General features: G+C 31.2%; 1 long non-coding RNA gene and 1 pseudogene across 1 annotated transcript; one reads left to right on the forward strand and one right to left on the reverse strand.

Annotated features, from left to right (window-relative positions):
- Positions 1–5118: 5118 nt before the first annotated feature.
- LOC140036035 (uncharacterized) lies at positions 5119–8438 on the reverse strand. Its single transcript, XR_011839933.1, has 3 exons — positions 7862–8438; positions 6216–6326; positions 5119–5522 (listed from the first exon to the last, which is right to left on the reverse strand). It is a non-coding gene; the product is annotated as an uncharacterized lncRNA (long non-coding RNA).
- Positions 8439–8449: 11 nt separating this feature from the next.
- On the forward strand, positions 8450–9187 carry LOC113724596 (uncharacterized GPI-anchored protein At3g06035-like; annotated as a pseudogene).
- The last annotated feature ends 3903 nt before the right edge of the window (positions 9188–13090 follow it).

Genomic DNA, 13090 nt, shown 5'->3' on the forward strand with positions numbered 1-13090 from the left:
ATAATACACACTAAAGCATGTAACAAGGAAGAAATATTACCTGTAACTCACCCCGTCCAAGTGATGGATTCAATAAATTGGCAATATCAAGACCAGATCCTTTATTGCCTCGTCTTACTATCCCAGAACCAATAAGTGTGTGGATCTCATCAATAAAAACAATGACATTGCTTGCAATACTGTCACAACAAGTTAAGCCACAATAGACGACTTACTTCAAATGCACCAAAAAGAAATGGGCACACCTGACTTTTTTATGTCCTTAAGTAATGTAGTCACGCGTCCTTCTAGTTCACCTCTCTCCTTTGCGCCTGCGATTAATTGAGTAGTGATTAGAACTGAGGGGAATGGGAGGCGATGGCGATAGCTGCGAAAGAGGGAACGAAAGAGGAACTGAGGGGGATAATAAGGGATTTTGTTACTTTTGTATATATATATATATATACACACACACACACACACACACACATATATATATGTGTATATATTTTTTTATGCGGGGGACGGGGCGGGGGATGGGGCGGGTGTATGTTGCCCCATTCCCAACCCCGTTTTAAGGCGGGGGTAAATATTTTGCCTCCGTCCCCGCCCCATCCCCCGCTCCATTTCTACCCTCGCGAGGCGGTTGCCCGCGGGCACCTGCTCCATTGCCATCCCTACATGTGATCCTTAGATTTTTTCTTTATTATGTTATTAGTCCTTAAACTTAATACTTAGTATTAGAATGGCATTTGACCTTTTTTTTGGCCTTTTTTTTATACAATAGTGGCCGGACACGTGACTAATATGCTCAAAAATTGGGAAAAAATTGTCAAGGGTACTTAATATGCTCAAAATTTGAAAGTTCGGGTACCACGTCTATTTTCCTCCAAAATTTGGGGACTAAAACTGCTCATGTGTCAAAGTTTAGGTACCAAAACTGCATTTTTCTCTAATTTTCTATTAAGCATAACTACTGCATACAAAAGGAAAAGATATTTGATTTTATTTTGCTTTGATTAGAAGAACTTGTACTAGTAATAAAAGAAATTTCAATTCAACAATCAACGTGCACATGATTACAGTAATTTTTTAGTTATTTAGACTAATATATGCCATAAAGTAATCAGATTTAGTCGTTTGTGAATTCATAATTTTAACAATTTACATAAGATTCATCTATAAAAAATTATGATGATTATAAAATGACATTTTATAATATTTTACATACCATTTGCCAATAAAAAATAGTTTGATAGAAAACAAATGGATACAAATCCATAATGTAAATGATAAAAAGTATGTTTGAAAGTCACAGAACCTAACATATGGGTAATTTTACTATAATTTTCAAAGATTATGCTATGTTAATACAACTTTAATTTTTATACTTGTGACCCAGAAAATAAATTTATTAAGATTTTCCATTTTATTAAATTCATAGGCATTAATATATGAAAATTGTGTACCATTTTATTATATTCATAGGTGTCAATATATGAAAATTGTGTTGTATAGATAAGTACAATTCTATATATAACTCGAAAGATTTGTTGTTACTGTCATCCAAACTTTCTAACCTTTCACAAATTCAAAAATAATTCAAAATTTATAATATGACAAATTATTCTTACATATTTATAAGGCCATATGAAAAAAAAAAAATGTTTTCATAGTATATTTAAAATGCTTAAAACATATACTCCCTCCGTCCCACTTTGATAGTCCTGTTTTCCTTTTTTGTCTGTCCCAAATTGCAGTCCACTTTCCAATTGAAGAATGTAGTTGTATTTTCATTTTCCTAAAATACCCTTATTCAATATAAGTTGTTGTTGCTATAAACCTACCCCATTTAATGAGAGTTAATTCTTTTTTTACCATCAATTCAAGTTCCCATAAAGTTGTACTCTATTTAATGTGAGGGTATTTTAGAAAAATAGCAATCTAAATTTACTTTTCCAACAAAGTTAACTACTTTTTCTTAAACTGTGTGAAAAAAGAAACAGGACTATCAAAGTGGGACGGAGGGAGTAACATTTATATATGATACGTATAATTGTGTATCATACATTTACATTACGAGTAATTACTAACTATAATACTAAGTTTCAATTATTAATAAAAAAATTTTAGCATTATTTCAAATAAACTTCCTAATACTTGTTTCATATAAGTTTTTTTAAGTAAAACAGTAAATTTATACCACAAACTAGTAAGTTTTGATGATTAATCAAATTTACTATTTAATCAACAATATTTACTATTAATTTATAAAAACTTACTATTACTTGAACTAAACTTACTCTCCAAAAAGTAAGTTTCGGATATAGAATAGTAATTTACTTCAAAAAAAAAGTAAGTTTCATATTTATTCAAATTTACTTTTTGAAACATAAAAGTTACTAATTTATTGAGTTAACTTACTATTTTTTATGTAAAACTTACTAACCAAAATTTTAGATACTATTTTATTTAGATGACCAGTACAACAAATAATCAAATGATCGCTAAAAGTATTTTTACATGTTATATCAGATAAAAACAGTTTCATTACCATAATGATCATTACTTCAGCTTTTCCTAAACTCGGTTGCTGTCCACTTTTTCCACGAAAGTGGGGTTTGTCTATAAGATAGCTATTAGCTACAAATCCTCTCACAGGGACAGGTGCCAATAAAGGCTATGCATGTATGCTACGTGTAAACATCATGCAACTGATATCCATTCTTCAGCAACCTACCGCAGCCCAATTTGATACCCCTGTACATGTACCAAGACAGCAGATTTCAATTTTCAAGTGCCCTTCCCTGCAAGATAAGTGTTGCAGCCAATTTACCGAAAAAGAGATAGAAAAAAAACTTAATATTTTTCTGCTAAATTAACACGGAAAATTTTCTGAAGTTCGATCTAGTTTATTAGTTCAAAGGGCTCTCCTAAACTCAGCAATGGTGTCTGTTAGAGTTGGATACTATTTTCTTGGTGATGCATCTCATTCCCTTACTTTCGGTTTAGGACAAGTAGTTATATATTTTCTAGTACGATCTGATGATATGAATGAAGCTCATGAAGTTTGTGTTGATTTCGGAACATGCATCAATTGTTAATTTTTCTTTCATGAGACAATGAATTAATGTGAATTCCGTTATTTCCTATGTTTGAGAGAAATTTTCAATTTTGTGATGAATTTTAAAAAAATTCTACAAAAGGGGTGATTTTGGTGAGGAAATTCGTCGGGGGGTCTTCGCATTTGCGGAATGCGAGCTCTACTTATTGAGCTCCAATCCATTCTCCTCTTCTATATCATCATCATCTATGCTCCCAAGATCGGAGAAAAATGTCATTCCTCTTGGAACATATGCAGAGCTGCCAACTGTGCTATTACGTCTAATATCTCCGCATTCTGTGTTGGCAACCCGATACCCAACAAAGGGTTGTTGGGTATCGAGGTTTACTCTTAAACTCTCACCTTCATGCTCATCATCCGAGTCACTACCAGACACATCTTGCGACTCCAACTCTTCAACTTCTTCCGCATCAACTTCCGGGTCATCTTCTTCCGGATCATCTTCTTCAGAGGCAAGGAGCCTATCATGCCCACTAGCGTATACATCATCTTCAGCTGAATTGCGACAACCTTAACCAGGGTTAGACTCGATCCCATGTGGAAAAATATGGCATTATGGCCCTGGATCTCCAAAATTTGAAATCGAATCCAGGCCATGAAAATATTCTTGGGCACCTATGGACCCTGATGTGAGTCTTGGTTCTAATGAATCCATAGATCGATCATCATGCATATAGTGAGATGCCAATAAAGTCTCTGGAATGACTGAACTAGAACCGAAGTTAAACTTTGTTGGATCCATGAATGCATGTACAAACGACATCATTGAACCAACATTACCTATTGGTCCAGTGAATACGCTATTAACTATAGGCATTTGGACGATTTCTTCCTTCTCGATATAAATCTCCGCCATGTATGAAATTCTTTCGATCCAAAGATCGTACATTACATCAAGAGTTTCATCATCCACCACTGCGGAAAGAGTATATTTGGAACTCTCCAACGATTGACGAAGAAACAATTTCAACTTGAACATCCCTTTATCGACCCCAATATAGTGATAAATCCTGTCAACCAACTCCCCATATCCAATTCTATGTCTCAAAGTGAATGTCTGGTTTGAAGTACGAGGCAAATAACAAACAAAGTCACCCTCGTAATGTATTTCTCCTCCTCGGTATAGGTTTACCCGCAGAGGTCTTTCTACAGACATGTCTGTGAAATGAATCCCTATTTTGGGGACAATAAATTAGAATTAGTAGTCCAAGAGTCCAAACAAATGAAAGATGGTGGACTCTAGGTCGAAATTGACACTATTAAATAAACTAATTTCGATCCAAATGTTTATGAAAAAATTGAAAACTGGTATGAAATATGCTATAAATGACGATATTAATAGCCTAAAACTCCCAACGAAATTTTTAGAAAATTTGGACAGAGTCTCCCCTAAAAATAGACTAAAATTACCTGTCAACCAATCCACAAAATAGACTAAAACTCCCTGCCAACTAATCCAAACAGGATTTATATGAAGTTGTAACGACATTTGCCATACTACATATTGTCAAGAGACCCTATAATTTTCAAAGTATAAGTATAAGAAAAATACGGAAAATTATATATATTTGGGCTCCACATTCACATCGCATAACAAGATCCACATTCACAATGATGTGATATTCTAGCAATGAACCTTACAAAATTAATGTTTTTCCCTATAGCAGATTTTGCCACTTTTTAAGCATTATAGATTTTGCCAATTACAAAAAATACTACAAGGTTGGTCATTGACCTTAAATCCATCAATTCGCCTTAAAATAAATCCGTATTTCATATTCTAACGCTCTTTTCTACTAAAAGAAAATTTAACAAACTATACTATTTCAATTCGACGGCAAAGATCCAATAGTTGTAATATAAAATAAATTACCTAATGACTTGTATCAAATCCGAATGTATCCAACTTTTGTAGGTTAGATTCTAGAGGTAGCAAACACAACCTCCCAAACTTGTATCCCAACCTTATTGTACTTAGATGAAGAAATAATTTACAACCAAAAATTACTTAAAAATATAGAAATTGCAACATGTATTTGTAATAGTCAGTTGCTCTCACAAAGAAAGATCTACAAAATTTTCGACAGAGTCTCCCCTATAAATAGGCTAAAACTCCCTGTCAAACAATCCAAATTACTGTCATTTCAAATTGCACAAGACGTATTAAAGTACTTTAAATCCATCAAATCGCCTTCAAATAAATCCATTTAATTTCATTAACGCCTTCGTGGTTTGGAAGAGCTTTAACAAACTATACTATTTCATTGTTTCGACGTCCATAATATGTAGTTATAAACTAAAAATTAATATCGAATGGCTTGTATCGAATTCGAAAGATGGACTTCTTTGGTTTGGACGACAGACTTTCCAACCTAGGTCTCTACGCCTCCCAAGCTTGTGTCACCAACCTTGTATGCACCTATATGAAGCAACAACTGTTCAATATGCAAACCATTTCATATAAGTTATTTGCATCCCAATTAGTAATAGTTAGTTAACGAGGATTACAAAAATTTCTTAAAAATGTCGGCAAAATCTCCCCTACGGAAATTGCTATAAATATTCAAAAACTGACAAAGATATTTAAAAAAAATTGACAAAGTCTCCCTTATAAGCACGTTTAAATTCACTGTACCAATGGTACAAACAGGGTCTATATTAAGTTGTAATCGGTCAATACCACACTGTATAATATATATGTCCCCTATAATTTAGAACCCTAACAACTATGAGCTGCCTACGAATTGCAAAAGAGAGTTGATTGACATGCGATTTGGAAGAATATTTAATCAATTTTTGGGCTCCACATCCATATAGCTATACAAGATCTATGTTCATATACGTATGCTATTTTCATCAACAACACAATAAGATTTTTTTTGGCTATATCCAAAGGGCACTTGACAACATTATCTGTTATTTCCCTAACCTCGACCTACATATATTGTAAATATAGATTACAAGATTAGATTTAACTTTAAATCCATCGATTCGACTTAAAATAAATCCGTTAACATGTTCTAACGCCCTCTTCTACATCCAGAAGTTTAACAAAACATACTATTTCAATTCGACGTCAAAAATCCAAAAGTTGTAATATAAAATATATTACCGAATGACTTGTATCAAATTCGAATCTAGCCAACTTCTGTGGTCAGGATCTTAGAGGTACCAACCACAGCCTCTAAACCTCCCAAGCTTGTGTCACCAACCTTGTATGTACCTATATGAAGAAATAATTTACAACCAAAAACCATTTAAAAAAACAGAAGTTGCGACATGTATTTGTAATAGTCAGTTGCCCTCACAAAGAAAACTCTACAAAAAATTCGACAGAGTCTCCCCTATAAATGGGCTAAAACTCCTTGTCAAACAATCCAAATATCCATGAAATTCAAAAGCTTCAATCTATAAACTACATAATGTCAATAAAATTTCTAAACTCCAATTGCAAAACATACAATGTCCAATGTAGATAGTGTTTTGACAAAAAATAATAGCTGCGAAATAGATTTTAAAAACAAAAACTGAAAAGTGGGCACTTGCCACCCAAATTTGGTACATAACCCTTGCCCCCACATTGAGTATTAGAGACTTTGTCTACTATATGCTTAGCATTTTAGAGAATTATTTTGTACATTAAAATAGTCAGAGATGATTAATTATTATCATTTTAAATTACACAAGACATATTAAAGTACTAATTATTGTAATTATTATCATTTCAAATTATACAGGGCATATTAAAGTACTAATTATTGTAAATGACTTTGATAACTACATTAGTGAAAAATAAGTATTTGTCAAATATATTTATATACACTTGTTAAAATACGGCAATAGTGTCTAAATGTATATAAAAAATAATTAGATGGCATGCTAAGACTGTTAAAGCAATGGAAATGCATCCAACACAACTTCAATGCTCGGCATCAAATTTTGGGTCACGCTAACATATATTGTAATTTTAGCAAAATTTATTTTTCCATTTTAGTTCAAGGCCCTTTTTTTTCTAAAATCTTCTCTAGGAACACAACTCTAATGTACGATTTACCCATAGCTGCCCTAGAGAAATTCATTTCTCATTTGCATCTCATGTTTAATTCCCTTAATTAGAACCCATTTTCTATTTTAAATGGAACTTGCCCCTTTTTTCTTTTTTTTTTCGTTTTATCTTCTTCAAGACAAAAAAATAGACTTTTTTTTAAAACGTTATTTCAAGTTGGTCCAATGTTAGAGCATTTAGTCATTTCCTATGTCTTATCGAAAAAATCATGAACACCAACCCGTTCGTAGTACCACTAGCTCTCTATCCGCCGTAGACAATAAAATGACACTAGCACCACTTTTCTTTTTAGAGTTAGATGTACAGAAAATAAGTTTAACCTAAATTTCATTCTAATTTTAAAAAAATTTTAAAAAATAGTTGAAACAATTAAATGGACTTTTTCCTTAAAGGGGTTTTAGCTTTAAACTATTTTGCAATATTTGTCAAAAAACTACTTCCTTCTTTTTCTAGCTCCACTGTCCACACGGACATAATTAGCGCAACTACAACAAATTGGAAACAGAAAAATTGCAAGAATTTGAAAAATGTAACGTATATCCTCAAATCCACCACAAAAATTGCAAAAATAAGCACAACTCACATCAAATTTAAACCCAAATTTCACAATAAATCTGAACTTGCCGTTGGATTCAAGTATTAATTAAACTTAAAATGCTATAAGTGAGGTATTGCAAATGAAAAAGGCTCACCTTTATGCTGTTTGGCAGTCGCAATGGGACGGCAATGCTGGCAAATGTTGGGTCGGCAATGGGTGGGCAAAGGCGCAAATGGATCGGCAATTTGGTGGTTGAAGAAACTCTGAAAATCGGCTGCAATCTGGAGGGCTTGCTTTAGCGAGGCAGAAAGAGAATGAGGCGTGGCTTCCGGCGGAGCAGAACAACAGAAATGGTGGCGCCGCTCCTCCTATTTCTGCCGTCCAGCATTTGGGCAGCACAAAATAGGACAAATGGTGGCCAACTCCGGTCCTTTGGATCCTTCGATGTGCAGAACCCAGCTCTGTTTTCTTTGTTTTGCTGTTCGACGGCTCTGTTTCTTTGTTTGACTCACTTTGTCGGTTTTTTTTTTTTCTCAAAACAGACCTCGCATTCCACGAATGCGAAGACCCCATTTCAAGAACAATCTTCAAAAACCGCCCCAGTTGTAGAATGTCTTTTTTTTTTTCATCATAAACTAAGAATTCACCCCCTCAATGTCAATTATGCGAAATAAGTGGTTCTTCTTCTTTCTTTCTTTCTTTCTTTTTCCTGTTTCTTTTTCTTGTTCCAATCTCTATTAGTATGACTTTAACTTCATTGCTTCAGCATGATTGTTTCAAGCTATACTGCGCTATACTAATCCCAGTATATAAATAGAACAAAAGGGTCGTTTTATGTGGAACATATGAAATGTTTAGTTGTCTTTTCTATCGTTGAAATCTTTTCATGCTTTTAAACCCCCCTTTCTCTGTTTGTGTTGCTTTTACACTCAAATTTCAAGTATTTTTTTGTCCTTCATCTATTGCATTGACCTGCAGACGAAAGAGATCATCTTCTTCAAGGTCTCAACAGTTACAGGCGATCTCAAGGTGCTGCACCCCTTCAAATGCACGACAAAGCAGGGTGTCTAGCGGACGAAATTGCCGACGAGATACAGGACCGACCTTGCCCGCCAGGAGGTGTTCCAACAACAACTTCACCCGGAATTCGACCTCAGCTAACCAACTATCCTGCCCTAGTAAAGGAGTGCAACATTGACATCAACACCACACGAGACGGTGTCATATTGCCCGTCTGCGTCCCCAAACGTGCTGCAACGCTCGTGCTCACAAACTACACGCAGTCGCCTTACTCGGCGTCTGTCAATAGCACTAAGTACACTGGAGTTGGCATTGGTTTAGAGGACGACACTGGACCGAGCTAGTCCTGACTACTAACACCCCTGCAGGAAGCTTTGCTAGTGCAGCTTGTTTTACTTGTTTGTTTAGTTTGAGGTGCCACGTTTTGGTTATGATTCTGGGTTTGTTATTTGATTTCTAGTACTTGTGGCCTAGTCGTATATATATATATATATATATATATATATATATGGATAATACTTTAGTAACGACGGTTATGGTAACAAAACAGGTAAAACCTGTTATAACATGTAGTAGTACTTTTAGCCACCATTTGATTATTTGATAGGCCTATCCACCTAAATAGGATAACACTTAAAAATAAGAAAATAAGTTTCACATCTAAAAAAATTAGTTAACAGTAATAAATTAGTAACTTTTATACTTCAAAAGGTAAATTGGAATAAATATTAAACTTACTTTTTAAATAAATAAATTACTACTTTATATCCCAAACTTACTTTTTAGAGAGTAAGTTTAATTTAAGTAATAGTAAGTTTTTATACATAAATAGTAATTCTTACTGATAACAAGGTAAATTTGATTAATAATCAAAATTTATTGATTTATGGTGCACATGTACTATTTTACTTTAAAACATATTTTAAACTAGTATTAAGAAATTTATTTGAAATAACAATAAGATGTTTTATGAATGATTAATTCTTAGTATCTTAGTTAGTAAGTACTCGTAATATATCTGTATAATGCATGATTATAGGTATAATTAAAAAAAATTATTTATATATTTTAAAATACTATGAAAAATAGTTTGACTATTCACATAATCTCGTAAAATATGTAATAAAATTTTGTCGTATTATAAGTTTTTAATCATTTTTAATTTTTGAAAAGTTTGAAAGTTTGGATAACAATAACAACAAATCTTCCTAGTTATATATAGAATATTACTTGTTTATATATCATAATTTTTATAACTTAACATCTATGAATATAATAAGATGAGAAAGTTTTAATAAATTTACATCTGGGACACAAGAAATAATAAGAGTTAAAGCCTAAATAAAATGAGAAATAATATAATAATAAAAATGACAAAATTAGTATAACAATTAATATAAGAAAATCAGTATGATCTGGACTTTTTTTCCATGGGAGATTGTTCATAAGAATGGGATCCAATAATTATAAATGAAAATCACATGCATATATATCTATTGTATAATTTAAATTAAATTTAGTTTAAATTAAATTTAGTTCACGTATAAAATGGTCCTAAAATAATTAGTACACTATGATATAATGTTAATTTAACAAAAAAAAAATTTTTTTACTAAAAGTGTCAAATATCCATGACATACGTATGAGGGATATTTTACCATATTTATATCTCACATCTAATCATTAAAGTTAATTTGAGAAAAAATATTTTTGACAATAGAATTATTTTGAATTTAGTCAACAAGTTGAGATTTTTTAAACAATAAAAGTGAAATATTTTGGGAACTTAATTGTTTATTTTCCCATAATTAAAAATTGCTATATTTTAGCAATTGTTGCCATTGACTTTTCATTCTATAGACTAATTTTTATCAATGTAAAATTAGTTTTATTAACAATAATTGAAGTTTCATTGATCCGAGGATTGGCATTCTATTGCTATTATTTTATATGTAAATCTTTAACCTAAGTAATAAAATAAATAATAGCCACTTAAAAAAAGGAAATTGGTGCTCGATTGATTGTGGTGTAAAATATTAGTATACAATTAACTAGAGTTTGAAATGGAATTAAATTTATTTAGTATTTTACTGCTAACAACTTTGACCCCATTTAATAGTTAAAGAAAAAATAAAAGAGACGTGGAGATTGAGATTGGTTCCTTAGTGTGAAAAATGAAAGTTCCTCTAAAGTAATGCTGCGTGAAATTCTGGATGTATATGAAATTAGAAATGTGATAACTTTGCAATTCATTCTCATTCATGATGAATTTCTTCGATTCTATATAGAATCGCAATTTTTTCGTTCGCAATTTTTTCGTTCAGCATGAAAATATTCTTTTTTTGTCATATTGATGGCTTTTGCTTTTAAGATTATCTGCATGGTGATTAGTATTATTGACAAGGTTAGAGGTCATGGGAAAATTTACTAATTTTAGAAGAAATTATGTATTGTAAAAATGGTTTAATAAATTTCTACTAAACATAACTACTACATACAAAAGGAAAAGACATTTGATTTTATTTTGCTTTGATTAGAAGAACTTGTACTAGTAATAAAGGAAATTTTAATTCAACAATCATCGTGCACATGATTACAGTAATATTTTAGTCAATTAGACTAACATATGCCATAAAGTAGTCAGATTTAGTCATTTGTGAATTGATAATTTTAACAGTTTACATAACATTCATCTATTAAAAATTATGATAATTTACATACCATTTGCCAATAAAAAAAGAGTTTGATAGAAAAAATATGGATACAAATCCATAATGTAAATGATATAAAGTATGTTTGAAATTCACAAAACTTAACATATGGGTAACTTTACTATAATTTTCAAAGATTATGCTATGTTAATACAACTTTAATTTTTATACTTGTGACCTAGAAAATAAATTTATTAAACTTTTACCATTTTATTAAATTCACAGGCATTAATATATGAAAATTGTGATGTATAAGTAAGTGCTATTTTATATACAACTCAAAAGATTTGTTGTTATTATAATACAACTTTAACTTTTATACTTGTGACCCAGTAAATAAATTTATTAAAAATTTTCCATTTTATTATATTCATAGGTATTAATATATGGAAACTATGATGTATGGATAAGTGCAATTCTATAAATAACTCAAAAGATTTGTTGTTATTGTCATCCAAACTTTCTAACCTTTCACAAATTCAAAAATAATTCAAAATTTATAATATGGCAAATTATTCTTACATATTTTATAAGGTCATGTGCAAAAAAATATATAGTTTTCATAGTATATTTAAAATGCTTAAAACATATAACATTTATAAATGATACATACAATTATGTATCATACATTTACATTACGAGTAATTACTAACTATAATACTAAGTTTCAATCATTAATAAAAAATCTTAACATTATTTCAAATAAACTTCCTAATACTTGTTTCATATAAGTTTTTTAAGTAAAATAGTAAATTCATACTACAAACTAGTAGGTTTTGACCACTAACCAAATTTACTATTCTATCAACAATATTAATTTATAAAAAACTTACTATTACTTAAACTAAACATACTCTCCAAAAAGTAAGTTTCAGATATAGAGTAGTAATTTACTTCAAAAAAAAAGCAAGTTCCATATTTATTCCAATTTACTTTTTGAGACATAAAAGTTACTAATTTATCGAGTTAACTTACTATTTTTTATGTAAAACTTACTAACCAAAATTTAGGTACTATTTTATTTAAGTGACCACCAGTTCAATAGATAATCAAATGGTCGTTAAAAGTGTTTTTTACCTGTTATATTAGGTAAAAATAGTTTCGTTACCATAACGATCGTTACTTCATACTTTTCCTATATATATATATATATATATATATATATTAGGGCTCTTCTTGCATCTTTTGTTGTTTATGTCACGAACCAAGATGTCATATCTTGTAGGTAAGTGCATCATAAGTGGTTTCTGTGTGTAGTCCACAACTATTTGCTTGCATTATTGTGTTGTATTGAAGATGTCTGTTCATGTAAATTGGTTGTATAAAAGTGTAAACCCGGGCGAGTTTTATTACCATAAGATGGTGAATTAGGTTTCTTTGTGAAATGTCTGCAAAAGGAGCTAATGAATTAATTCGTTTTGTCCAATCGGCAAAATTGAAGAGTAGTTTATTAACTCATCATTTAAGGGAAGAAAACTTGGATTAATCTAGTAAATCATTTCAATGAGTTATTGGGATGTTGGATTGCTGTCAAAGAGAGCCTTTCTTTTCATGTCAAAGATAATAATGATTGTGCATCAATTTGAGAAATACTGGCCAACTTGAGTTCTGACACCTGTGTCGAAAAAAAAAAAAAAAGAAGAGTTCTGCTA

The sequence above is a fragment of the Coffea arabica genome, chromosome 2c (assembly GCF_036785885.1).
Source record: "Coffea arabica cultivar ET-39 chromosome 2c, Coffea Arabica ET-39 HiFi, whole genome shotgun sequence".
Lineage (NCBI taxonomy): Eukaryota > Viridiplantae > Streptophyta > Magnoliopsida > Gentianales > Rubiaceae > Coffea > Coffea arabica.